Raw genomic sequence first — 6,000 nt, forward strand, 5'->3', positions numbered from 1 at the left:
GACGACTGTTTATATTACTATCCATTGCAGCTTTTCAGTAACAAACATGTCTTGTGTTTAAAAAGGTGGGGGAGCCCTGGCCGGTTTGGCTCAGCGGTTGGAGCGTCGGCCTGCGGACCAGAGAGTCCTGGGTTCAGTTTCCACTAGGGGCAAATAACAAAAAAATAAATAAATAAATAAATACAAAGGTGGGTGAAGGGTTATTAGAAATGCATAGCCAATTCAAGTTTAAATAGAACAAAACCAGTCATGCAAGTAATGCTACTAGTATATTCTGATAGCTAAAACAGGTAGATTTATTTACTACAACTTCCATGATTATGTAAGTCAAAAGGACTAATCAACTCTGTTGTAATATAAAGTACATGAACGTTGGGTCAAGGGAAAATTGGGCTTGAATTCCAACAGTACTAGTGGCTTTACCTTGTGCAATTTACCTAACTACCCAGAGTCTGTCTCCTCCAGTGTAAAGTAGGAATAACAGTATCTGATTTGGAGGGTTGATGTGTCAGGTAAACATAACGTAAAGGAAAGCAAGGGATTGGCATATATATTCTATAAATATCAAATGCCATTATTATTGATATTAAGGCAGGTAATTGTCTTTTAATTTCAGACTCAAATAATATTCAGCACTCTTTTAAAATGGCTTTGAAAGTTTACCTAAGTGCAGTTTCTACTGATACATGCCCAACTATGGAAACAAATATTCATATGGATAAGACATGTGTGAGCCAAACCATGAATATGCATGTAAACACATACTGAAAGAATACCTTTACTTATAAACCTGTAGTAGTAACTGTCTAAGAAATTTTACAATCTTAAAAAATCCTAATATGGCCCTGGCCAGTTTGGCTCAGCATTTAGAGTGTCGGCCCACGGACCAGTCTTGGGTTTGATTCCGGTCAAGAGCACATACCTTGGTTGCGGTTTGTCCCTGGCCCTGGTTGGGGTCCTGTAGGAGGCAGCCAGTCAATGTGTCTCTCTCACATCAATGTTTCTCTCTCTCTCCTACGCTATCTAAAGATAAATGGAAAAATATCCTTGGGTGAGGATTTAAAAAAAAAATCCTAATGTAAACCACAATGTAACAAAGAACAGTTGGGAGTGCTTAATTTTCTGCAAAATCTTTATAACCCATATATTAATATATCACTATTTATCATCATCCATTTAGACAATTTAGTGTCTTATATTGAGGTTTTTGTTCTACGTCCTATTAAATTATATGAAAAAAACTATTACAAAAAATTATTTTTATCAATGTACTGTTTTTCACAGATACAAAATAAAGTTGAGATTTTTCTTCATTAAGTCCATCAACAAGCCTACTTATTGCCTAATTAGTCCATCCTGACCTCATGGGGCCTCCCAAAGGAATAGGCCAGACAGCTACAGACAATTAAATATGGAAGGTAAAGTGATGTTTCACACAGCTGTTCACAAAAGCCTAAGGTGGGTCAGGAAAGAGCTCTGGTAAAGGTCATAAATGACAAGAGCCTCCACAGATAAACAGGTAGCCAGGCTTAAAGACAAAGAAGAGAGAAAAGACAACCAATATTCTCTGAATTAAGTACCCCCATAAAAATATCAATGCAATCAAATTTACCATTTTTCAAATCATTTTTGGAAAGGGATCTTGCAGTGAGAAATTTATTCAGTTTATGATGATCCAATGGTAGTCCAAATAATAAAACGCCCAAATCAATGGAGAAAATATAGGAAAAACCCAAATGACCGCACAAGCAGGCAGAAAGTGTTATGGGCTATTGGTGTGTGGAATACAAGGTAACGCACAGGAAGGAGAAAATACTCCAAATTTACTTTAAGCCTGGTAGGCTGATTACTCAATACTCAAAGCAAAAAGACCTAGGAGTTTTTGCAGAATGTTTCTTGAGGTCATCTCCCAGATGTAAAAAACAATGGACTTCATTAAGGATAGGATTGGAAATGGTACAGAAAACTTTATCTTGCCCTTAATAAAAACCATGGCCCAGCCCTGGCCGGTCTGGCTCAGTGGTTGGAGCATAAGCCCTTTGACCAAGGGGTCTCGGGTTCAATTCCAGATCAAGGGCACATACCTCGGTTGCAGGTTCGATCCTGGGGCACCTGTGGAAGACAACCAATCTGTGTGTTTCTCACATCAATGTTTCAATGTTTCTTTCTTTTCTTTCTTTCTTTCTTTCTCTCTCTCTCTCTCTCTCTCTCTCTTTCTTCCCCTTCCCCCTCCCCCTCCCCTCCTCCCTTCCTTCTTTCCACTCTCTCAAAAAACCAATGAAAAAAATATCCTCTGGTGAGGATTAACCAAAAAAATAAAGGAAATTCCAAATAGTGACAAATATTATGGAGAAAACTAGAGAATAAAGAGATCAATTCAGGGCAATCTCCTTGAAGAAGCTACATCTGAACTAAGACCTGAATTACATCATGGAATCAGCAGCAAGATCTAGGGTAAGAGTAGGGAAGCCATAGGGTGCAGCAAGTGCACATGCCCTAAGGCAAGAGCATGCCTGGCACGTTCCAGGAACAATGCTAGTCAGGCTGGAATAAAGGAAGAAACTGACATGGTCAGGCTCTACCACACTGATCTAGTGCCAAATTGGTAGTGCCTGGCAAGCTTTAGTAAGGAGTTTGGACTTTACTCTGAATGTGATGGGAGGCTTTCAACAAAGGGACTACAACGTCTGGTTTACATTTTAAAGGATCTCATAAGCAGTAGTAGGGGGAATGAACCATAAAAAGCCAAAGTGAAAGCATGGAGACCAGCAGGTTACAGCAGAAGCTGGGTAAGAGATGGTGATAGTTGGCAAAGGTGGTGGCAGTAAAGATGGGAAGAAGTGGATACATCTAGAATATATACTGAACACCATAACTTAAGGCAAACCAAAGAAAAATAATTAAGTCAGATAATGAGTAGATAGCATCTGGGACTGTTTTACCCAAGAGACACGGAATGAAAATAAAGATTTAAAGGTTTTGGATAAATTTCTGACTAATGAAAATCCAAATGGGTTATCAGTATATTTGGAATACTTTGCAGTATGTACTTATCTTTGAAGCTGAGGTGAAGAGGACATTTCCTTCTCTTTTGGCACCACCCATAAAGCACTGAACTAAATGGGCACATATCCAAGACTCAAAGTCAATAAAGCATACTAAATGTGATTCATAAAGTAAAATCTTTCAGGACCTTATTGCTGCAACCCCAGTGCTGGTCAGCAATGAGAACATACTGTAGCTATGGACTGGAACTAAACCTATACCTGAATTAAATCACAAAATTAGCAAAAAACTTTTTAAACTTCCATATTGTCAACTCTGGCTAATCTGTGCCTACTCTTCTGAGAGTTAAACAAGAAAAACCTTACTTTGCCACACAACGCATATTAATTTCTTAAATCTTACAACAATATCATAAATATGTGGGAGAAAATCTTTTAAAACTATCATTTAAACATTATGATCTGGCAAACACACAGTGAATATTCTTTAAAAGTTAAGGTCGAAAAGTCCATATCTGAATAAGCAGGTTACAGAAAAGCATAAGCTTTTTTTGTATACCATTTTTTTGTATAAAATATATAAATACCACCCTGGTCAGGTTTCTCAATTGGTTAGAGCATTGTCCTGATATGCCAAGGTTTCGGGTTCCACCTCTAATCAGGGTACATACAAGAATCAACCAATGAATGCATAAATAAGTGGAACAATAAATCAATGTTTCTCTCACTCTCTTCTCTCTCCCTTCCTCTCTCGAAAATCAATTTTATATATATATATATATATATATATATATATGCTGAAAAAAAGTCTTCAAGGATATAAACCTCAGATAACACCAGTGATCTACGCATGGCAGGAATACTGACCACTTTTCTTCTTTTGTGTTTATATGTCTTAATCATCACTTTCCCCAATTATCACAAATTATTTTGTATAAGCAAAAATATTCAGTTATGCATTAGCATAAAATTTTAAAAGAACTGCAGGAAAACAATTTCATTTGTCTAAATTAACAGGATTCCGACTGTAGTATTAAGAAAAAAGATCTCAACTGCCCACAAAGAACAAAGAAATTTGTTAAGAGGTCCATGTTACATCACCCAAGAAAGTACCCCCACCCCCCCCCGCAAGGTGGTAGTCTAAATTCATAAGAACTCTTCCAGGATTTGATAAGGGACAATTAGCACATACAGTACTTCTGTTTTTTTTTTTTCTCGCCCTTTACCAAAGAAACACTTCAATTAATGAGTTCTGGGCGGGGGAGGGGGGATGTTATTTTTAAAAACCAAGTTAGGACAAAAAGGAGGTTTTGGTCTTCAGGTCTCTTTCGTGCCCTCACGGGGTGCGGAGGGTGGCAGGGCTGGCAGAAGGCTACACTAGAGGAATCTGCGTGGCCAGTCACCTTAAGCGGAAGGGAAAACAAGCTTTCTGCCATCTCCACAGAACTGGGCAGCGAGAATACTTCCTAAGGGTTTCAAGACCAAAAGAGCTGAGAGAGTTACTGCCCTTCAGATTATTGTAGGCATAGTTGCCAACGATTTCTGATAATAACACACAAAAGCTGGAACGTCTCTCTTCAACAAACACAGGTTATTACGTGCGAACAGCTCATCCGACTCTCTTGATACAAACCCAAGACATTCTCTTATTAAGGCCACATCTTCGATTTTGCAAACTAGGACAACTGAAAACATCCTACTGACCCTCAACGGCTAACAAACATCATCTGGACTAAAATCTTCACACACATAGAAACAGCCACTTTGGAAAACTTTGGCTTTCAACGGCAACATGGGACTTCGGGTACTCCTGTAACCAGTTTATCGCACATAATCTGTTCCAATAAAGGGTGCTACCTCATTACTGTCAGCTCTGGTTCCACTTACTGAACAAATAGGAAAAGGGAATCCTTTTAATTCACAGCACAATAAAGGATAAAAACCTCCCGCTTTCGGGAGGGCAGCTTTTCTGTCTCATCAATCACAACAAAGGACGCATCCTAGTGTCTTCCTTAAACCCCGCAAGGGCTCAAGAACAGAGGTAAATGAGATGGTGTGAATTTCAGGATTTGTGGGTTTCTCCTACCAGCTACGTAACGACTCTCTTCTTTTACTCCATTACACGCCTCCACCCGAGTTAACTGTCTTGCCCTAAAAATAAAACCAGCCGGGGCTACAGTCGACTTTCCTGCCAAGCCCCGACTACGGTTTCCTGCAGAGAGAGCCAAATATCAGGCTCTCTGCCTCGCACATTGCCGGGGGACGAGGGCTCGGCAGCAGCGGGGTTCTCCCGATGCAGAGTCGCCAGCCCGGCCGGGGAACCACCAACCCGAGAAGCAGCCCCTCTCTGCCGCAGCCACCGCAGTCCGCGAGAGCCTGAGGACCACCCCCTCCCCAGGAAAAAACGGGGTGAGAGAAAGGTGGACCGAAGGGGAGACACTCACCCGCCCAGACAACAACCGACGGGGCGGGGAGGATGGGGGCCGGGACCAAGGCTCGGCACAAAGACCGCCTGGAGCTTCCGGAACGCTGCGGCTGCGGCTGCTGCTCCCGGCCTCCGGCTTCCTCCCCTCCTCTGTTTTGGTGCGATTGACCACGTCACTATCAGCCACGAGACCCGGATCTACCCGCTTCCGCGGGCGGCGGCGCAACAGATTGCAGCGGCTCGCGACCCCAGCGGCCTGTCTGCCGAGCATGCGCGCACTCCGCGCCTGCCCAGTGCGTCCGGGGAGGCGGGACGGGCGCGAGCGTCACGATACTTGTGGGACTGAGTGCGGCGGTTGCAGTTCCGGTTGAGTGGGGCGAGGCCTCGCGGGTGTTACACTGCCCCGCCGTAGTCTCTGTTTGTCCGAGACGTTTTTCCTGCACTGTGCGTCCCCATTTGCCTAAGCAGACAACCATCCTCGACCGGAGTCTTTGGAATAGTTGGGGAAGTGGTGGGCGCAGGTTGATGTCTGCTAAAACCGGGTACCGCTACAGAGATTGTGTTTTTGAT

At 42.3% G+C, this 6,000-nt stretch overlaps 1 protein-coding gene across 1 annotated transcript in view; it reads right to left on the minus strand.

The window, feature by feature from the left end:
• Positions 1-5,676, minus strand: part of SMIM14 (small integral membrane protein 14) — a 95,851-nt gene extending 90,175 nt beyond the window's left edge. Inside the window, exon 1 of the mRNA XM_036269725.1 lies at positions 5,450-5,676. The gene's annotated coding sequence lies outside the window, so the exon portion shown is untranslated. The remainder of the gene's footprint in view (positions 1-5,449) is intronic.
• Positions 5,677-6,000: the final 324 nt, after the last annotated feature.

The sequence above is a fragment of the Molossus molossus genome, unplaced genomic scaffold (genome assembly GCF_014108415.1).
Source record: "Molossus molossus isolate mMolMol1 unplaced genomic scaffold, mMolMol1.p scaffold_m16_p_1, whole genome shotgun sequence".
In the NCBI taxonomy this organism is placed as follows: Eukaryota; Metazoa; Chordata; class Mammalia; order Chiroptera; family Molossidae; genus Molossus; species Molossus molossus.